This window comes from Gouania willdenowi, chromosome 4 (assembly GCF_900634775.1).
Source record: "Gouania willdenowi chromosome 4, fGouWil2.1, whole genome shotgun sequence".
Lineage (NCBI taxonomy): Eukaryota > Metazoa > Chordata > Actinopteri > Blenniiformes > Gobiesocidae > Gouania > Gouania willdenowi.
Genome location: NC_041047.1, coordinates 42,233,796 through 42,257,821, shown reverse-complemented (window position 1 = coordinate 42,257,821; position 24,026 = coordinate 42,233,796). Strand labels below are relative to the sequence as shown.

At 36.8% G+C, this 24,026-nt stretch overlaps 1 protein-coding gene and 1 long non-coding RNA gene across 4 annotated transcripts in view; one reads left to right on the top strand and one right to left on the bottom strand.

Annotated features, from left to right (window-relative positions):
* Positions 1 to 24,026, top strand: part of nlgn1 (neuroligin 1) — a 366,749-nt gene that overhangs the window by 305,180 nt on the left and 37,543 nt on the right. The window lies entirely within an intron of this gene.
* LOC114461766 (uncharacterized) lies at positions 1,058 to 22,926 on the bottom strand. Its single transcript, XR_003673864.1, has 3 exons — positions 22,795 to 22,926; positions 14,558 to 14,562; positions 1,058 to 1,072 (listed from the first exon to the last, which is right to left on the bottom strand). It is a non-coding gene; the product is annotated as an uncharacterized LOC114461766 (long non-coding RNA).

Sequence of the window (24,026 nt, the reverse complement as noted above, 5' to 3'; positions counted from 1 at the left end):
TCAAAAATAAGTGAAGGCTGCTTTAGAAATTCTCTCCACTCCCTGCAACCCGATACTTGTTGGATTGCTGCTCCACTAAAAGGTGTCGTAGTGATGGAATGAGGCCTCGCCATACATTTTTGTATTGATTTTGGTAAAATTGTTGAGGCCAATGCCAGAGGAGTGTCAGGATCCACTAAGGTCGGCCTCTGACGATCCTAGTGTTGGGTGATCGTATAGTGACAATATATGTGACGCAGGAACAGGTCGGCCTCACACAAGCTGTGAAAACACACACAAACCTTTATTTTTGGAGAAAATTGTGTTTTTTTTGTTTTTTGCCAAGTCCTAAAATGAGTGCTCCATGTTTCAAAAATTTTGAATTGATTGTTTTAAAATGGTAAATTTTGTGTTTGAATTATGGCAGCTTCCTTGTTTGTGGGTGTGTAAAATCCACAGCTGATTAACAAACTGACTTTCTTTAGATATCCACACACTCTCATTATTGTTGTCAGTCAATAAACTACACATTGACATAAAACACATGGCTACTTAAGCATATATACTGATTATTCATAATTATATTATATTTATCATTACGAGTGTGACTCTTTATAATGCTGCTGCTGTTGGTGTTCTATTGTTTTGTATTTTGTATTATTATAATTGTATATTTGTATTATTTTGTACATATTCTATTTATGTTACTGGTATTTTTCTATTTTATTTGTTTTTCTATTTTTTATTATTTTATATACTTTCTTTAAGCCTCTTCTTTTTAGGGGCCTAACAGGGAACTTGGGAACACTATTTTTTCATGTACATGTTATGCACATAATGACAATTAAAAATCATTGAATCCTTGAATTATGAGTCGGACAAACTCCGCTTCAGGAGGTTGTGTTTTCATGGTAGCAGCAGCAGAGTAACTTACAGTAATAACTATAACCAGCTGTTTGAAACACTCACCAGGAGTCGCCCTCTTCTCCTCCTCACTTCTTTTCTGACCACAGAAATACAGATTTAGCCATAATCCATTGTTTTTCCTATTGCATTGAAAATATTATGTATAAAGTAGTTTGTGTGTTTTTGGCTGTGGTTTTTTGCCTCTTGTTTGTTCGGTGGGCGGGGCTTATTTGGCTATAATGATGCTAAAGGTTGCCACCCCTTGGACTATTATATTAAAAACACAGTGAGGTTTGTTCACATTTGTAGACACACAGAGCCTGAGTAACTCCGCCCCTAAGTGTTTGTCAGTGTTTCAGTTGTTTGCAGAATGGTGAGAGACGAACTCATGGCTGTGTAACACCTTATTACCCAGTGGAGTTCTCGTCTATCTTTCCAGTTAACGACTCAACTGTTCACATGTTCTTTGGAAACGGTTGTTAGTAGCTCCTGGAATAACAGCCTCTCCGTGGCTCTTCCTGGCTGTTTCGATCTTACATGTGGTGCTTATGAAAGCCTATATCAGGCTTGATTCACTCCAGCAGCATCATTATTAGATGAGCACTGACACATTTTAGCTGGAAGCCTTCTCTTGTCTGTTCACGCCAATGCAACTTTCATGCTTACGTCTGTGTCTATATCTGGATATTTTATACACTCGTACTGAGCTGATGGCTTATGACGTCTGCGCTCACATCACCTTGGTTCTCCGTCGAGAGAAGTGTGTTTTCCTGCTTGCAAATACACACTGTGTGTGTATTTGCCAGTATGTGCATGTATGTTCAAATATTGAACATTGTTCCCATCTTTTCTCCATTATCTGTGGTTGGTGGCCTACTTGGAAACATGGACAGCTCTGAGATGGAGTTATTTTCCTCTGAGTGAGGCTGTCGCTCAGCACAGTTTGTGAACCACCCCAGATGTAGAGTATGCTGAATATGTCACACATTTTTGTCTTTCTCTCATCAGACGTCCTTACAGGCTATTCAAATGTTCTGAAATCGTGCCAAACATGCTTAAAATATTTCAAGTTGGAGTCAACTATTGTTATTAATCTCTTTACGCGTTAGAAATGCACCGAAACCAGATTTTTGATGTCCAGCCGTTATTAACACTTGCTAAAGCTAACATTAGCCCACCCTTTTTACAGTGAAAAATACAGTGGGAATGTGTGACATTGTCCCAAACCATGTGGGTAAGGGTAGGGCTGTCACTGTAACGCGTTGATTGCAATTTATTAATTACAGGAAAAAATAACGTGCTTAAAAAAATTATGCTGTTAATCGCTAAGCACTCCAAAAAGCGCAGAACTTTTCTCATTTCAAGAATTCCCGGCAGGTCATTTGGTGCTCTAGGCAAGAGTGGACTTTAACGCGCACCCGTAAATAAATGAATAAGAAAATAGATAAAGGTCTTTTTTTATAAGTCTATACACAGTGTGTAAACATTATTATTTAATAACAAGACAAATCAATGAAATTCTGCGACACAACAAACCATTGAAAAAAATACAACCTATTTAAAAAATTTGTATAATGTAAAATGTAAAAGTAAAGTATGACTGAAACAAAGATTAAAAAAAAAAAAAAAATGCAAAAGTTGGACCTAACAGACCAATGGACAGGTACTTTGTTAGCAGAGAACATGTGTGCGTGTGGTTGGTGTTTCAGATTGCAGATTTTTCCGGTACATCACAGAGCATTATGTGTAAAAATGAAGCATTTCCACAAAAAGCAGAGCCAGTCACTGCACAATGCTCACACTTTTTTTCCTTTTTATGAAGATGTCACACCTCTCTGCGCTGCCCACACATCCACTCACACACGCAGCACACACACACGTAGCACATCCAACCACAGATGCAGCACACACGCAGTACATTCACCCACACACGCAGCACATCCACTCACACACATGCACCACACATGCACCACACATGCACCACACATGTAGCACACATGCACCACACATGCACCACACATGCACCACACATGTAGCACACATGTAGCACACATGTAGCACACATGCACCACACATGCACCACACATGCACCACACATGTAGCACACATGCAGCATACACACAGCACACACTATGGGGGGTGGATCGCTTCTAAATTCATGCACATCAGTCTAACGCACATGTACCTGCCTGCCTAACTTTCACTAAACTTACCCAATTTCAGTAGTTAGGTGTAGTAGCAGGTGTGGCGTGAGTGAAGCTATAGCGATCAGGTGCTTTTCATTATGTAGCACCGTCTGCGTGACATATAAACACAGAAAAAATTGTTTGGCGTGCAGGTGTGTACACGCGTGCAAGTCAGTAAGTGTGTGTGTGTTGAGTGTAGTATCCTGTCCAATCACAGCAACGATCTGACTCACAGCGTAACACTACAGTCACTACCACTCTATGGATGGGTGTCATGACACAGACTGTAACCAGACTAAATTGTGGTCCGTTATACACACACACACACACACACACACACACACACACACTGACTTGCACGCGTGGATGGTGCTACATAGTGAAGCTCGCCTGATGGCTACAGCTTCACTCACGCCACACCTGCGTCTACGTGTGACTGATATATTTATGTTTGTTAGGTGCACATCCAGGTGTGGGGTAGGTGTGCATAAGCTTTAATGTGTATGCACATTAAGTGTCATGTCAAGCACACATGTGGACGTGACTTGTGCACTGTGCTTGTGTACCCATTCTAAGTCTATGGGAAAATGTAGATCTGACTTGCAGACATGCAGGCGCTGGGTACGCATTCGTTTACGCGTTTATTAGACTGGTGCGCATGAATTTAGAAGCGATCCACCCCCCCATACACACACATGCAGCAACACACGGAGCACACACACACTCACTCTGTTGCCTTGAGTGTGCACAGTCATAGGCAGGAATGTCACAGCTATTACAAATCAAATCCAGTTGTCTCCATCGCTGGGACAAAGGCAGCCACCCAATTAACCTTTCGTCTGAAGACACACACACACACACACACACACAGCTCCGCCCACTCCTTTTCTACATGATGTCCTGAAACAATTCCTACTCTAAAGTTAGAACTCTTCTTTAATCAATCCATCAATCAGTGCTCAGGTTACTGTAATTGAGTGGATTTTATGGGTACTCATACTTTTATATAGTATATATATAGTATATTTCTAAATCAGTCATTTTATTTGTACTTAAGTATGTTTTAGAAGTAAGTTTTGTAAGTTTCTACACCCAACCGTTACTGAGTACATTATTTAAATGATTAAATTGAAACTACAAAAAATTACATGACCAGACAACAATCAAACGTAATGCACGGCACCAAAACATCATTGAATAGAGGATATTTTCATAAATGTAGCTATACTTATACAATATTTGATTTAAATAAGAATTTTGCATTTTGACAAATCTTTTTATTTTATACAGATGCATTTGTGGAAAACATATTAAGTTCCAAGTGTGGTAGATTTGATCTCTTTCTTTTTAAGTTTATAAATGAGATGTTTACAGCATGTAAAGGAACCATGGCAAGATTTATTACTAAAAATACACGTGGACGGTGAAAGTAACTAATAACTTTTACTTTGAGTACTATTTAATTGAGCTACTTTTTACTTGTACTTGAGTATTTCATGTACTTGAGTACAATTTCAATCAAGTAACAATACTTCTACTTGAGTAGGATATATCAGTACTCGTTATATCTCTGCAATCCATCAATATGAGAGACATTTTTTTTTTTTTCATTAATCTGTTATTTGTGCTCATCAAACACACTGTTTTACCATATTACAGGGACAGAAATATGTGATGAAATCAAAGCAATCAATGATATAAGGAAGGTAGAAACTGAACAAGAAATTAAACATTAATGAGCAAATATTCAGCTTTCAAACAAAGCTACTTTTCATGGCATTTAATGAATCAGAGGTGATTCTTTTGTCTCAGTGGCTTTGACACTTCATTTCTGCACATTAGTGCCTTTGAGCACATCAGTCAATGACCCACTTTGAACTGGAAAGTGTCAGGAGACTAATTCACATCGTTGAATGCACAAAGATCAGCAGAAACTTAACCTGTCAGAGAGTAAAAAGTAAATTATTAACAGAAAAGAAATGTCACTTCACTGAGCTTCTCCGACGATAAACGTTTTCCTACAAAGATGTTTGTAACTTTAACTGCTGTAGTTTAACTATTCAATCATTAATCTGAGCAAAGCCATACCTGCTGCATCAATAATGTAATTACTGTAATTAAAACAGATTTAATTACACTTCAAGTTCTTTGACTGGGTATGTCTTAGTGATAAACAGTTATTTTATACTTTGATAAGCGCTTCAAGATGACTATTGCTGTAATTTGCGTTATATGAATAAAATTGAATTGAATTGAATTACTGTGCATTTCAAATGGTTGATTAAAGGAAGTGGATCATGTTTCCATTAAAATTAACTTGATTCTGTAGCGTTTTCAAAGCTTAGGTGTGATTTGTCCCTAATATCCAGTGGAGGCTGTCATGACACCATGGCATAGGTAGGTAACTTTTATCACAAAAATGTGCTTGTTTGATCAGAGAGTCACATGATCAAGATTTAGTCAGCATTTAGAATAATGAGAGATCTGAGCATTTTTACAGGAAAGAAAAAAGCGTTTTTACAGTAATTGTGTGTTGTTTGTTGTTGTCTTGCTCGTTGTGAGGCATTTTGTACATTTCTGTACATTTTGTGGATTTTTCCCTGTAAAATACATGGTTTTTTGAGTCATATTGTGTATTTGTGCTGTCAATTTGTATTTTTTTGGAGTAATTTTTGTGTATTTATGTTGTTGTTTTGCTTGTGCTGTGGGAATGTCGGCTCTGTGGCATCATCCTGCTGTGGTGCACTGGGTTTTCTAACTAACTCACCATCCTACACATAATGGAAAAGAGATCACTAACCATTAACCCTGGACAACTTCCAATCCTTTGTTATAAATCTGAGTCTTAATTTGTGTGCTTTCAGTAGTCATCAGACACTTTGACTAAAAGATGGGCAACTTCTATAACAAAAATGTCATCACATGATCAACATTCATGTCAGCATTTGGAATAAGGTCCAGAGAACACAGAGAACAACAAAGAGTTTGTGGGTTTTTGCGTATTTTTCTGTTACTTTTGAATTCGTTGGTAGACATCTCGTGTATTTGTGTTGTCCTTTTTTTGTATTTTTCAGTAATGTTGTGTGATCTTGATAAATCTGTGAATGGGTTTGGTCCAGAATACATCAGTGAGATGTTAGTCAGGTATGAAACCAGCAGGTCTCTCAGATCTATGGACACAGGTCAGATAGTGGAGCCCAGAGCTCACAGTAAACATGGTGATGCTGCTTTTAGTTGTTATGCTGCAAAGAAGTGGAACAAACTGAGCTGAAATAAGTATCTATTGTGAACATTTTTAAACCAAAGTTAAAGACACTTTTTTTCTTTACTGCGTATGATTGAGAGGGAGATTTTTGGTCATTGTTGATGTAATGTGTTTGTTGATGATTTGAATTGATTTTACTGATGATTTTAAATGTTCTCATTGATTTTGAACAGTTTAATGTTTTTTCATGTGAAGCACATTGAGTTGCCTTGTGTATAAAATGTGTTATACAAATACATTTGCCTTCCCTTGAAGTCTTTTGTGTGTTTATTCAAATTAAACTGAGGGCCCCTAGTTGTCCCTGTGTGTAATTGGTTCTCACATCTGAATCCCAGCTGTATTTGCTGATCTGTTGGATTTAACCATCAAATTAACTCTGGGCGTGTTATTTTCTTTTGGTTTCTTGTTTATTGCACTGTTTAACAATATGATTGCAGGTGACAGTTGGACTGTGTGATTAACTGCAGTCGTATTCAGGTCGTTGTGTTTTCTTTGTTTGGTTTTGTTGTTTGGGTTCAGAATGAATTCAACTCCACACAGCTTTCTAAGCAGGGAGTGAGACGTCTTGATCTCACCTTCATGTACCTGAGTAATGGTTTATTTCAGTGTGTGACATTAAAGAGCATTTGAGGTGAGATGCACACATTAGAAACACTGCTGGGAAGGAAAGAGCGCAGTATAGGCTCCTCCTCTTCCTCCTTGTGTATGCAGCGTGCAGTTTCCTCCCACCCACTAACACTCCATCCATTTTTCATTAGGGCCATCATTTACTGTCATGGCCGTGGTATTCCCTCATCCGTGGCCTGTGTAGTCGTTGGCTGTTGTTGCTGTCATAGAGTGTTCTGTTCCCCCTCCCTCTGCCCCCGCTCTAAAAGGGATTACGTCCATCAGTGGGATTGCTCTCACATCAGATCAGTGGGACAGCTGACACTTTGTGTGTGTACATGTGTATCTGTGTGCCACCGCTGGTACATCACACACTCCGTCTGAGTAAATGTGTGTTCGGTAGTGATGGGTGAGTGACCCATCTGCTCACCCGGTTACTTCAAATGGGAAACACATCATTAAAAAAAAACACTGAAGTGTTAGTAATTATTGAAAACAAATGTGTTATAAACTGGAGCTGCTTCTACCACAGACAGTGTTTTTTTAATATTTACACTATTACAATCATTCAATAATTATTCAATATTTGTAGAATATTAAAATACATTATTTTATTGAAACTGAATTCAGTAACACTTTATAATAAGGGTTCCATAGTTAACATTAGTTAATGTATTGTTAAGCAGTACTTAACAGTTAAATAATATGTTATTAAATCATTATAATGATTTACAATGAGTTAATTAAAAACGTTATTGAGTATGAATGAAAGTCACATAATGTAGATAGTTATCTTTTTTATTATTAATTAATACATTAATAAAACGTAATAACGTCTCTAGTAATCATTTACTTATGGTGTTTATTAAATAAGGTGCTACGCACAGTGTTTGGAATAACGGTGTTTAAAATAACGGCGTTTGTTTTTCAGTAACGGGGTAATCTAACTAATTACTTTTTATGCCGTTATCGTTACTGGACGTTAAATGCAGTGCGTTACATGCATTGATTGAATAAACTGTTATCCAAAGCATCCCTGGCTTTTTATTCAGCTGTAGTGAGGAGGTGGGTTAGAAACAAGGTGAGCGATTATGATTGGCTAAGGCGACGTGCCAGCACACGCGACACACACACACACACACACACACGATGAATCAGCAGAGATGGTGAGCGTGGAGCAGTCTGATGAAGAGTTGTCATTTTTAAGGTGACGATACAAACAAAATTAATTGTGGTCAAAGACAAGAACGTACATGTGAAGTGTTCATTATATCCAGGAGTGAAGACTTTGTCCACATCTGTTGTAAACAACTCAACTTTAATGAAACACCTCACAACGACACACGCATCTAAAAAATCTTTGACATATAGCAACTTTTTTTTTTTTTTTAACAGTAACTCAAATAGTTACTTTCCTTGGTAATGAGTTACTTTTATTATAGAGTAATTCAGTTACTAACTCAGTTACTTTTTGGAACAAGTAGTGAGTAACTATAACTAATTACTTTTTTAAACACTGGCTATGCAACACTAGCAACCTGATATAAACCCTGAGTTAGATTGAAATATAATTTCAGAAACATAAATATTTAGAAGATAAAGTTAATAAAATACACAGAGTAAAGGCAAAACCAAAACTCTGTTTTCAGCAGCATCTCACAGTTCAAATCCACAGAAGCTCCAAACACAGTTGTTCATTTCATCAAAGAGTCCAATCTTTGACCTGAATTAGAACACATTAATGCCACGTCAGCATTAACCCAAATCTGAGAGGCTGTTGTTCATACAACGGAGAAGTAAAGTCAGGAAAACTCACCGAATGTTGAATTGACAGAGCCATGATGGTGGAGGACTACTATGGATTATTATAGAGTTATAGAGCAGGTGAATGTGTGGGCGGATGAAACTACAATAAAAAGCACATATTAGTGGTGCCAGTCCGTAGCACACAGAGACTTTCAGTGTTTGTAGCTGACGTTGTTCTTTAAAAGAACTTTAATGCTTCCACACACAGAGATTGTCTCATGATGTTGCTGATAAATGTAGTTGGTCTTTGGGCTGGAGGAGGGTCTTCTTCTTCTTGTTATTAGAGGTTGTAAATGAACAAATTAGTGTTTTAGGGCCCCTCAAACAGAGGTCAGAAGCTGAATTGTTAGATTTAATTTCTGGTACATATATATATATATATATATATATATGTGTATATATATATATACAGTATATAAACTGTGTCGTTCTCATTCATTGATGAAGACTTGTGGTCCATGAGCGTAATCGACACAAAGTGCCTCTGCGATCGAATGGTAGATTGTGATCAATGCATTGGTCACCCCTGGTTTAAATGATAACTGTAAACTGAACATGTCCTAAACGATAATCTGGAGTTTTCTGTTTTTTGTCAGGAAGGAGGAAAATCAGGACCAAAACAGCGTTATTACCTTTTTGTGCGTGCGTTGTTTAACGTGTGAATAGACTGTTGTGTTGATGGGCTGAAATGTCGCTTTTTAGAAGGTTTATAATAATTATTTCTTTTGTGTCTGAGGTAAGTAAAGCAACAGAAAGTCAAAGTGGGTGCTGACTCCTCTTTTAAATTAAAAGCTTGTTAAATTCTAAGCTGTTAAATTTCCTAAAATAATGTTGCTGATGTTTGTGTTATGGAATAAATAACTGTATCAAATACATCAAATATGAATAACAAATTTAAAAAAATACAGATGTTAAAAAGGGTTTAGCCTCATACTTGGATGATTGATTGACCGTATTTCTATTGAACCCTATTTTGCCCAAGGAAATTTAGACCCCATGTAAAACTGATGCTTGGACTTCCATTAGGATTTTAAGTTTGGGATTGTAATTGACTGAATAAGTAGGTAAAGGGAATATACATATATTTGAATCACTTCTTTGTTGTCTGGACTTTGGCTGATGCTTTTCTAAAATAGATTTGGGTTACATTTCATTTTGCTTCAATCAACCTGAGACATGTAGTTTATTGTATAAAATCAACTTGAATTTAAACACAATCAGGGCAGCCTATTTATTCAGACTTAAGTCATTTAGGGCCTGTACTACAAAGCTGGATTTCCTCTAATTGTGCTAACTTCCTGCATTTATTCAGTGTGTGCTGTCCTACAAAGCTAGTTAACGTCTCACGGGGCTACATCACCATGGTAACTTAGGCTGAACACCTAATCCGGTCCGGACTAGGTTTTGTTCTGGCTAGATTCTGAGCGAGTACTGAAGCCCCGCCTCCTGACCAATCAGTTATCTTAGAAAACGACCTGTCCAATACAAGGAGGATCATTGAGTGAACACGTCTCTGTGTGGATCTGATGTGACGCTGACAGGAGAGAGACGAAGGCTACGTTCACACTGCAAGCCTTAACGCTCAATTCAGATTTTTTGCTCGGATCTGATTTTTTGTTAATCCGTTCACATAATTATTTCAAATGTGACCTGTATCAGACTCCAGTGTGAACGGTTTGTGGCTCCAAACTGACCCGCATGCACATTGTCACATTTGTCTTAAACTTTTTGTGCAGTGGAGCCAGTGGATGAGCAGGTGCAGAGGAGGACAAGGAGAAAGAAAAAGAGAGACAGATATTTAGTTTTGACTTTTTGTGGTGCCATTTTAAACACAGACCATTTATGATAAATAATACATATATAATGATATAATGATAAAGTTCAATCAAACTGATATGAACCTTCAAGCTTGACCCAAACTCAACAGAGTAAAACTGAAACTGGTCTGACAGGCATTAGGTGTTTACAGTATATCTGTACTCGACCCGAAAACCTACAGTTAAAACCTTTTTTTTCCTCATACAAATGACATATTTCCGCTTGTTTAAGTGGTAAGCCTGATTTTATTAACAGACAACTGTTAATGTACACATCAGATCAGCGGACGGGGAAACAAGCGCACGTTAAACACAGGCTCAGTGTGTGCAAGAGACAGTGTATCTATTTACATAATCCATGTATCAAATATAAGGATAATCCATGTTTTTGTGCAGAAAAAGATTGATTCAACAGTGGATCTTTCAATCCTGTCCCAACCCTGTCATGTCCCTCTCTGCTCCATGGTGATCAGAGGACAGCGCACAGCCTGCAGCGCCACACTCACTAAATCCTCCTTGACCGTTCACACTGCAGTCACATTGAAAAAGATACGAACTGTATCTGATTCAGGACCACATATGAAAGTGGTCTAAATCTGATTTGAAAAAATCAGAAACAGTATGGATCAGATTTGAGTGTTCACACTGCTTTTAAAAAATCAGATCTGGTCCACATTTGCCTGCATTGTGAACACAGCCTGCATTAGACATCCATGCAATCCTTTCATTTACTGATTCAATTCAATTCAACTTTATTCATATAGTGCAAAATACAACAAAGTCATCTCAAAGCGCTGAACAAAATATAAAGTCCAAAGTAAAAAAGAAAGAACCCAACAAGATCCACATGAACAAGCATTTAGCAACAGTGGGAAGAAAAAACTCCCTCTTTTTTATAGGAAAAAATCTTCAAAAAATCTTAACCTCATCCGCTTCGACTGGTTGGGGTTAGAGAACAGAAGGACAAACAGAATAGCATAGAAATATAGTCCAGTCCAAGTGTTCCAGACTAGTTGAGCCTATCAGATAGAAACGTAGATTTCTATCTGATGGACTGACCTACAGTAGTCAGCTGATAAAACCTGCGTGCGTCGGACGCTTTCAGACCAATTAATGAATTCATTCATTCATTCATGTATTATGTGGTGGTGCTGAGAGCCTCAGTCTTGTAAGATAATATAAAATACAAATATAGTCCACCTTATGATGTAGACTGAGCTGTTTGAACTAATTTAAGCATTAACTCTCATCAATTCCTGCATTCATTCCTTCCTGCTTTTACTGCAGCAACAGTATTATTGAGTTTAATTCTACATATTTTTAAAGAGTTATTCCTCAATTGTGACGTAAATCACTCTGCACAGTTCCTCTGTGATTGTGATTGGTCTGACGCTGCAATCTCCACCTCTGTCACAAGAGCGCGCACGTAGCCAGGCTGAAATCACGTTGCTTAACTTAGCGTGTTCGTCTTTGGTAGTACAGCTCCTCTCTGATGGAGAATGTTTGGTTTTTGAGATAAATCCAGACTATAATTATCCTGCGTCGTAGTATAGGCCCTTAAAGTCACTCACGAGTGACAACTAACTTTGGGAAATGCAATTAGAAAAACTGTTTTGTTTTCACTTGTGTAATAGCAGAAAATCCTTGTGATTTGCCATGACTAATCCAGGTAAACGTGCCTGAACTCATGGGCATGCGTGCTGATGCATTTCCTCTATTGTGTTATTGTTTTCTCCCAGCCAATGCTGCAAAGCCACAAAGTGAAAAAGAATCTATTAGGTTTCAATCTGCTTATTTGCCTACCCTAAGAAATACAATGTCTGCAACATCATTTCCCTCCAATAGAGACAAACACACACACAAACACACAGTCATGCATGTGTGTCCAGTGCCAATAATGCGAGCTGTCCGCAGACGGCTCTAATTGCACTACCCTGCATGTCATTAAGTGCAGATTGCATTTTCTCTGCAGAGAATCCAAGGAAGGATGGAATTAAATCAGAAAATAAAGTGAGAAAGAGAGAAAGTGCTTGTTGACGTCTGTGATTTTGTCGACTTGGAACAACGACCCAAATGTACCACTTAAAAAAGAGGAAAAAAGGATGTTCAATATCAACAGTGGAGGGAATAATCCTCACATTTTACTGCCATTTCTGGCCCTTAACGCCACAGGAATGGTCTATTCTTCTAATGTTTCCACTTAAATATTTAAGATCTTTGTGGTACTAAACAAGCTGTACCAGTCTTGTATGGAACATAAAATGTGTTTCATGTTTTACCGCTGAACAAAACTGAAGTGCATTTTTGTACGATTTTCCATCCATGGAGGGAGACATCCATCATACTTCACAGAGATACAGCAGTGCATCATAATAATGAAATAATATTAATATATCAGTTTTATAATGCACTATTCAAAGGAGAAACGAAAAAAAAAACAAACAAAAACCATAAAACAAAACACTAACACAGACAAAAGAAGAAGTTTGAAAGGTCGGAGGTGTGAATGTTTTGGAAAAGAGAGTAGCAGAGAGTGGGGGCGGGTTAGGCACCCCCTCTAAGGTGCAGTGCGTAGATTTGGTGATGATAGAGAGGAGGTTAGTCATGGAGGTCAGGTGTAAACACAAATAATAGTGCTTTTAAACATTATTTCACCGACCCCCAAACTACGGCTCAAGGACTCCTGGAGGTCCTTGGACCCAAGTTTGAAAACCACTGATTAAAAGAAATAGGAGATTGCAAATAAGTGATAGACACGTCACTGTTACCTTTTACAATATAAATGTTCAATGACTGGAAACAATGAAAAAAGATTGTGTTGGACAGATTTTACTTTAAAATTAGGTCTGACAGAAACTGATGTTGTCTATGAGACCAAGTTCTTCACACAGAACAAACACTACCAGTCAAAAGTTTTAGAATTTTTTACTGAAAATGATTCTGTTTATTGTGTCATTGCACTATGAAAGCATAGAACAAATAAGCAATCTGAGTGTAAAAAGAAATGATGGAATCCATGAACAATACTGTTCAGCTGATGCTCATGAGAGTCTGGTACCACAGTGTGTTCCATTGTAGTGTATATATTATTATATTAGGGCATTCCACATGGAACAACAATTTTAATAAAAACAGAGTCTGAAGTTGCTTTATTCATCTCTTATATTGACTTACGTGGCTTATATTTTCAGAAAGCTGGACTAATACATATACATGTAAAACATATTTAAATTATTCAAATTACAAAAGAGAGCATTAATAATAATAAATAAAGTGGAATTCTGGGCACCTACTAATGAACTGTTTAAAAAATCTAGAACAATTAAACGTATGAATAGATTAAGGTTAAAAGTGTTACGGATTCTATTCTGAGTAAGAAATAAAAGCCTTCCATATATACACTGTATCTATATATATATATATATATATATATATATATATATATATATATATATATATCTACTGTATCTATCTATCTATCTATCTATATATCTACTGTATCTAAATGTAGAATTCAAAGTAAATGGTTAATAATGACATTCAGAAATGACTGATTCTCCGTTTTTACCTTCTTCATCATAGAAGCACTCACCGTGTGCACAGTTCACAGAGCTCAGTAACATGTGCAGTTTTTAGAGAGGTTTCAAATTGCATCCAGGTAATTATTTACTTGACATCATTTTGATCCTACTTTGACCTAATTGAAATCAAACCAGGCCCTTGGTTTAAGAGTGTTCCAGTATCCCGTCCTCTACAGGCTCTGCAGTGCATGTTCGTGCACGTTGCCTTGTTTGTGTGTAAGAGTCCAACTGAAGAGAAAACCTCCTGATGCATTTTATACATTTTTGAAACAGAATTTTTTTATTTATTCATTTATTTTTTTTACTATGTTTAGGGATACAGCTGAAGATAATTGGATTATTAGATATAAAATTTCACAAGAATTACACAAAGGCATTTATTCTGGGAATAGTTGCTGTAGTTTGATGGACAGTGTCTGTTCAATGGTTCAACAGTCACACCTTAATGAAGGAAACAGCATCGTGGTGTGTTGTCTGTGTTACACAAAACTTAAAATGAGTCCGTCCTCACGAGATCACGGAGGAGAGATTTCTGTTGACATGCAGTGCAGCATGAAACAGTGAGAGTGACATTTAATTTACTCAAAACCATCAATAGAAATATCACATCATTTCTGCTGCTTGAGTTCAGGGAGGAAGCATTATCAAATGACTAAACTTATACTGGCAACCATGCAGTGATATGATTGAATGACTTCTTATTAGTCGTTGTTTCGTGGACACAGGAGAAGCCTGCATGAATGTAAAATGTATAATATACAGAACAACAAAAACACACAAAGCAACTACAAATACCCAAAAAAATAACAGAAAACTACTAAACGATAACAAAAATATACCAAATGACTGCAAACACAAAACTATCACAAAAATAAACAAAACGACTACAAAAAACACATTTAATGTGAATAGATACACAAAACGACGTACATAAAAAAAAAAAAAAAATTAAAACAACATAAATACAAAATTTGTCAGAAAAATGCATAAAATGATAAAAAAAAAAAGGAACAAAAACACCCAAAGCCTCTGTTGTGATTTGTTTTAATGCTTATTATTCTGATGCGGACATGAATGTTGATCATATGACCCTCAGATCAGATACAGTTGTATTTATTCGGCCCCGCACCCTGTTATCCATTTCATCATATCATTCCCTTTCTTCTCTGGCTTGTGTTGAGTTCCCTGCTCACCCTTCGCAATATTGACCAATCACGGGCCTGCTTTTACTATGAAATTAAATCAAATCATGCCTATTATTTATGACTGACACATCAGTATTTAGCTCACAGATACTGAACAATGCACATCAGGAGGGATTTAGAAATAGTTACTGTATAAGTCTGCATCCTGCGCCTCTGGAGCCTTATGTGGCTCTTTAACTATTTTGCAATGGCTCCCCATAGCTTAAAAAAATATTGAAATAAATTACATTGATGCCAAATAAATCCCTGTTAAGATAACTAAATGAACTAAAACACTATTCTGGAAGACAATATAGATTTGAATTGTGTGGGGTAGATTAATTTAACTGCCAACATGCCGGTTATATATGCTTGATTTGTGGCAAGAAATGAGCAATTAGCATGTGTTGACTGACACGATCATGTGTTATTTTTTTGTAACTAAAAAAAACTTATTTATATAACAATATTCATTCTAATGTTAACTGTATAGAATAATTATACACTATATTGTCTTCATTGAGAAGGTTTTTTTTTTTCTTTAATTCAGGTGAGATGAGGCAAAATGGCCCCTTTGAGAATAAATCAACAAACAAACGAAAACTCCCACTTTAAAGGAAACCATGACCATAAGCAAGGTCTGAAATGTTAAACTCTGTCAAACATTCGACTGCGTAGGTTGCTCTATCCAAGCAAAGTGGAAGAGCGAGCAGTGGATGATCTCCCTGGTTATCACACGGCAGCTCCAGCAGATGGTTGGCCTGGAGCAAGAGGACGCCATGACACCGCACACGGATGAAAGAACAAGCAACACTGCACCAGTTACAAGTCGCTTACACCACAATACAACATGTCAGCATGTCAAATCTCACTCAGTGTGGAAATATGAAGTGATCCAACACACACACACACACACACACACACACACACACACAGAGCTCTCAGCTTTAACGAGCCTCGTCTGAACCTCAGCCAAACAATATGAGCGAGCTCTCCAAATATCAGTTTCTTCTATCTGATCGATCTTTGACTGCAGCCTTGGTCGATACATCACCCAGGTCTGCACTTTGTGTGTGTGTGTGTGTGTGTGTGTGTGCGTGCGCGTGTGTGCGTGCGTGCGTGCGTGCGTGCGTGCGTGTGCGCGTGCGCGTGTGTGTGTACACAAACACATACATTCTATCTGAGGAGCTGATGTTGTGTAGAGTGACCAAGGAGACTTGGGCAGACCTTGGCATAATATAATACACAAATAAGTGTTTATTGTCAATAAGGTATAATTCTCTCTTTATAACAAATACTGAAATCAGTGGTGACTCAAGTCAGTCTGCACGATTTTGACAAAACAACCTAATTGCAATTTTTCTGACAGATATTGCTATTGCGATTTGATTTACAGGTTTTCAAAATATTTTATACATTTAAATGCATATGTATTTTATATTTTTCCCAAATTCCATGTTTTCCACATTCATTTTTTTAAATTGTTTTTTTTTTGAGAAATATTAACCAGAAAATATTAGTTTTTAACTCCTGTGAAGAAACAAAATTATATACCTAAACAAAAATGTCTGTCAAAAAATAAAAAATGGAATTTAAAATAAATTACATTTATTTTGTGCTAAGATACAAGTTAAAGGTAGATATAAGTTTTACTGACATGGATTATTCTGACTGCTCCTTTTTAATTATTAATCTGTCATATAAAGATGTATGAGAGCAGCCATAGCAACCAGACTTTGGTCTCTTTTAATCTCTCTCTCTTCTTCTCTTGGACTATGGTTCTCTTTCTCAATTCCTTGTGTGTGATGATTTCATCAAAACAAAGCGCCTTTTTTAATGATTCCGTCACGTGTGAGTAAAATTACCTTTAAAGAACAACTCTTTAGCTTTCAGAAACTGGTGGAGCAAATATTAGCAGAGTTACGGTCTTTTAAATTAACTTGTTCCTGGACAATTTCATTCATTTATAACATATCTGGGACAGCCTGAACAGAGGGCATGTCCAGGTAAAACAGGACATGTGGTTATCCTAATGTGTAGATGCTTGTGTGTGTTATTGTGACTCTTGCTTTATTTGTTAGTTTGACCAAAAACTAAACACACACACACACACACACGTGCACAAACACATGCACCCTCAGGGTTGTACACAGTGCAGCGTAGGAAGGCTTCTCTTCAGCTCTAACAGTTGATACACAGAAAACATCCATCCAGGCAGCAAATGGGAAATTATTGAATTTGTCCAATAAAATGTAAAACATAAACTAAATAATGTTTTTGCAAGCTATTCAGTTATTTATTTTCTTTATTAAAAACTAGTGCAGTGCCTGTAGGAAGTATGTACTGTATATATTTAGCACTGTAATATAGGCTAGCATACATCTGCAGCCTGCTGAGAGAGAGAGTTAGAACTACAAATAAACTTTTTTCTGTTGATTCTTGTTTTTTTTTTTTTTTTCATTAATCAATCAACCTTTATTTGTATAGTCCCAATTCATAACACGTGTTATCGCAAGACACTTCACAGAAAGTCAACATTGAGTTGTTCTAACTTCTCCTGAGTTACCATGACTACCTGTCAACATCAGTTCTTAAAATTGTCCGCTCCCTTGGGGCGTGGGGGTTGGGCGTCCAACCATTTAACCAAGCAGCAGCCATGTTGAAAGTCTCAGCTCTGTCTGTCCCTGAACCGCAGAGATTTTTGAGCCACAGACACACAGACAGACAGAGATTCCTTGCTTTATAGATAAGATAATGAGTTATGATTATGTTGCTGCTGCATAGGAACTAAAGCAGAGTTGGGACAATGTTGTCTTTTTGTAGAAAATTGTTTCAAAAGATGAACCCTCAACAGGACACTCTGATGTTAGTACTCCAATAGGGAGATATGAGCTAATATTAGCATAAAGCTAGCACATCTACTGGGCAAACGTTCATTTAATGACAGGAAGACACATTGTTTTCGTCTGTTTAAAGAGTGGAAAGCCACTACAAGCACAATGAGACAGTAGCTGCATTTCCATGACCCTTGTTAATGCGCAAAATCACTGGTAATGAAAACAACGCTTTCACTGGAGATACAAGGCTCCTCCCCAAAACAATATTCAATGGAAACACATTCAAAGCGCAATTGTACTTGTCCAAATTTAAAAATATTACTTTTTGCTTTCATTTTGTGAAAATTTGTAATGGAAACCCAGTTACTGAAACAATGCGTTCTGCTGAGTGAGCCTTTAGGTTTCAGGGTTTTTCATACAATTCCTTACTGAATAAATACATTATTATTTCACACAGCCAATTCTCTTAGAGCAGCAGAAATACATTTATATTTTAGAATTGCAGTTTCTCAGCTTTACCTCCAAAAAGATTTTAATTTGATCTTTAATTATAATTTTTTTGCACCTTGTTATATTTTTAAAGAAAAAATCCACACATAATGTTTGGAGAAAATTTGTTTCGTTCTTGTTCTTTTAGGTTCATCATGATAATAATCGTCCATTTTCTGTTCTAGGTTTTAATCAAATAATCAAAAATCCCCTGAAGATCAGCAGTTTGATGATACATCAATACATCAATATTAAAAAGGGATATGGATCTGTGATATTGGCTCAGTATTTACTTGGTATCGGATCAATATCCCACGATTTAGTCGTATTTGTAATTTTTTTTGTGTTTGTGATGAATTTTTAGTCGCTCGTGTGTGTGTGTGTGTGTGTGTGTGTGTGTGTGTGTGTGTGTGCGCGCGCGCGTGTGTGCGTGTGTGTGTGTGTGTGTGTGTGTGTGTGTGTGTGTGTGTGTGTGTGCGCGCGCGCGTGTGTGCGTGTGTGTGTGTGCGTGTGTGTGTGTGTGTGTGTGTGTGTGTGTGTGTGTGTGTGTGTGTGTGTGTGTGTGTGTGAGTGTGGTAAGCACTTTCTCTTTCTGCTCACATTCCACCACAGCTTTGACAGCGAGTCCCTGCAGACTGCATGTCCCTACTTCTGCCTCCATACGTCTCCTTCCATTTTCCCTCCAATCCTTTGTTCCCAGCATGCATCGACAATGAGACAGCCAGCTCTTATCATTGACAGTTCCATGTGGAGCCTCACAGCTCACAACACATTTTTCCTCCAATCTGTGAGCTCCAGCAGGTGTGTGTGTGTGAATGTCAATCCTGCCTTAACCAGGAGGGGATGTGATCTAAGAATCTACTCATACTAGCTTTGAATTCAGATGAGGCATTTGTGGGTCAGCACGAGCTACTTCTCCATAGAGCAGACATAGGCCACTGACGGGTCTCGATCTAATTTTGTGCGGCCCCCAAAATAAAATTGTAATTCATAAAGTTGGAAGTTATTTAAAGCCCAACATAACACACAAAACTCCAGAAACACAAGAAACGACAGCAAAATGCACAAATTGTCAGCAAGAGTACACAACATGATAACAACCACTTAAACACAAAATGACAACATATACAAAAGGACTTCAAAGACAAGACAGAAAAATACACAAAACAAATAACAAAAACAAACATAATGTAGGAAGCCAAAAAGAGTCATAATTAAATAAATAAAAACAACATTTTGAAATAAATACCATTTGGATATATAACAGACAAGTATATAATATGGCCATTAAATTGTTAAATAAGGTAATATTATGATGAAATAAGTTTTATTATTTTTCAATACCCAATAATTATTTTATTTTAATTAAATATTTCATAATGATCATTTTAACAATGTCATACTTTTTAAAATAATAACTTTTTTTATATATATTTTCCAAGATTTTAGAAAATGAAAAAAAAAAAAAACGTTTTTACAAAGTCAATTTTTATTTCATAATGTCCTTTTCCACAATGGCCTTTTTATTTTATAATTTCTGACAGATTCTAAAAGATTAAAGTTTCTAATTTCATCAGAAATAATAATAATGTTTCTAGCTTGTTTTGTTTATCTTAATCAGCAGTTGAATAGAGGCAAAAAGCTGAGAAAAACGGCTTTTTCTGAAAACATCTATTAGTGACTGAAGCAATTTTTTTATTTTTTTGCTTTAGTGACACTGAGACCAGGCTTTTGATGGCAACGTTATTATTATTTTATTATCTATGTCAGAATTGAATGGATTTCTTACTGTATTTTGGCCATTCTCCAAGTCTCTCCCCCGTTAGTTCCCACACACGCAACTTCCTTCTTATCGCAGACATGCAGAGTGTCAGCGCTTGCCCCATTTTTTTGATCGTTTTATTTCACCATCACGACACTCTCAATAGTCCACTTAGTTCTACACATGCTCTGATTGAGTGTGAGCTGGTGGGAACTATAGCATCAGCTCTCGTAGAACCATTTTCTGTCTCGTAAACTCCTTTCCTCTCCCTCTGAGCTCTGCCCATCACAGGTGATCTCTCATCCAAAGGTGCGCTGCTGACACCTACATGTCACCAGTTGGTCACTACATCATTGTACATGTTAAATATTCACTGTTGCTTCGTCACACTGTCTCCTAGCAACCCCAGCTGAAAAACACAATTCACGTCTATAGACGTGAATGGCACTGAATGAGTTCAATACTTGCACTGTAAACATAAACCTCATTACCTGTCCCGGTCGCGATGTTGGACTGCACTCAGGACTTAACACAAACACATCTGCTCCATTGATACGCACACACGCATCGACCACGCGCATTCGCTGACTCCCTCACTCAAAATGAATACATTCAAGCTAGACACATGTCACAGCGCTTTTCTTGCTTTATTTTGTATTATTATTAATACTTTTACTTATATTCCTACCCATTTTAATGTGTTCTTACATCTCGTTTCTACCACTGTCGGTCAAAGCACGGCCGTGACCGATGTCCAGGAAAACTACTCAATCTTAAAGGGTCAGGCAGAGGTCCAACCCACTAGCTTTGATTGACAGACCAAAGTCATTCTGCTGAAAAACGACATTATGAAATAAAAATTGACTTTGTAAAAAACGTTTTTATTTTCTAAAATCTTGGAAAATAAATAAAACATTAAAAAAAGTATGACTTTGTTAAAATAATTATTGTTAAATATAAAATTGCAATAATTATTAGATATTTAAGAATAATAAAACATATTTCAAAATGTTGTTTTTATTTATTTAATTGTGACTCTTTTGGGCTTCCATATGGAGCATGTTGATAACTAAAACATCTACTGACAATTGTTACTATGTTGTGTATTTAACCTTTGTAAGTATAGCTATAGACCTATAGTTAAAAGACATATCACTTTCAGGTGGTGCTTTTATGTTTTCCTTATAATACAAAACTGTAACAATAACAATTATTATAGACCATACATTAATCATTATAGAATGGTCTGGGGTCTAGGTCAATGGTTCAACTGAATTGTTCATGATTAATGAGTAAATTGATTGATAATATTATTTATTTAAGTTACTGTGGTTTATCCCAGTCTGTGTTAAACTAAAACATTTACTTTAATGTAGTGTGACTGTCAAAGGTGATTTTATTTTTTCACTAAAATAATACAGTGAGCAGGTTACACGTATTCTATCTTTTTGTGTCTTTATTTGCATGTTTGGTGTTGAAGTAATCCAAAAGTCATCAGTTACATTACTTTAATATAGTGGTACTTAGATTAAGTTACTGATCATATTTTTAACAGGTAACTGGTCATTTTACTGGATTACTTTTTAAAGTAACTCTCCCAATCCTGAGTACAAGTAGACAGTTTTTGGTCTACTGGTAAAGCCACAAGATTCACTAATAGTACTAGTAGACCTGATGCAGATGGATTATAACTAAATTCAGGACCCTGATTGGTTGTAATACTGTCCAAAGCCAATGGCTCGGCTGAATTTACTTTCCCCACCCCTTTATTAGCATATGATGCAAACTAGTGACACCTTTTGCGATGCTCTTTACTTCACTAGTAAAGTCTACTTGTGCACTAGTTAACCAAAATGTAGTACATGTTCTCCAAAACTGAGCACTAGTAGTGCTTAACAATGGTTGATATCACTGATATCACATTTATGCTTTCCATACATTAAATCCTAAACTACATGTAGTAGTCCAAATAATGCACGTTTGTTGTGTGCCCTTGAATCCACACGCAGAATGAAGTTAAGTTCCCAAAATTGTTCTTTTTTTTGTAAATAGTCTCTCCCAAAAAAAGTATGAATATTACATTTTTCTCCCAGTATTACCATTCAAGAGCATACTTTTTGAGATGCTCCTGACCCACAGAATGAAAAAACAAACAAAAAAACACAAGTACCTATTTATTAGCTCACTTTGATTTCCAAAAAGAAAACAAGGTTTTTTTGGTTTATGTGGTTTTACGTCGTTTATTACAATTATCAGTTTATCTTTGACCATGAAAGTTCTTCTTTTCAATGATAAAGTTGAATTTAACCTGAACAGATGTGAAAGTAAAAAAAATAAAAAAAACACTTCAATAGAACCTAGAGGATTTAAGTACACCCTAAACCAACTTTTTTCTGTTGAATATATGTGTATTTTGGGTTTTAAGTAGTGCTGTTGATTGATCCTAGTCCCACTCTTCACATTTTAGTAAAAGTGTTTTAATTTTGTGTATTTAGCTGTAAAATGTCCGGTTTACTGGCCACTAAGGGTTGAACGCCGGCTATTACAAGTGAATTTTGCTGTTTGTTGAACGGTAAGCTCTTGAAACCCCTGCGTCATCACTTTAACTGTTGGCCCCTCCCTCCTGTAAATAAATGTGCAGGGATGGAGGGGAGGGGGGTGGTTACTGAAAGTAGCTGGGTGTGTCTTATTGCTACAGCAGTAACGCCCATAATCAAGGCTTTTTTTGAGTTTCCCTCCGAGTGGTAGCTCAGCAGAAGGCAGGGGTTTAGTTACACTTTAAAGGGGAGTAAATTAATGTGGAGCCCACTGGATGACTTCATTATTTACTTTATTGCAACACAGTACAAACTTGATAGTCTTTATTTTCAGGTTATCTTAAGTCAGTTAACTACAGTGAGGTCTGTTGTAGAATATTGTCAAAATTATAGGAAACGTGTTTTGTACTCTAGTTAGTGGGTTGTGTTTTATAGTCTATATTCGAAATCTATGTGTATAAGTACAAAAATGTACTTTTATGCTAAATATATTTACTTTACAGGGACATATTCAATCATAATCTTTGTATTTTTTAAATATTTTAACCCATCATTTTGTGTAGGATTTAAAGAAAAAGCCACAATACAATGAGCATAAACATATGTGTGTAACACTGCCTCCTACAGGAAGGGAGCATACTGTGTCTCTTTTTTTTCTGGGTTTGGTCGCAGATGAGCAAGGCTTCAACGATTATAAGTTTATAGAGAAAAAGGAAAAAGTATGTTGACTGTATAATTTTATTTCAGATGCCTTAAGTTGTGCATGCTCAGACTAAATGAAACGCCCTGACTCTGCTTTGTGAGTGTGCACGTGTTGATAGAGCTCACTGTAGTACACGAGGAGCAAACTGCAGGATGTTTGAGCTGTAATTGAAAAATGATGCCTGTGTTCGTGCAGCGTGTACCTGTGCAGATGTGTGTGTGCAGAGACCTGAGCCTGCGGTAGGTGGAATAATGAAGCAGATTATAGGACGGAGGAACGGATCAATACCAAGATATTCACGAGAGCATCAGTGTAGAGCACGGAGAGGAGGGAAGGAGAAGCATGAAATGACATTTTGATCACAGAGG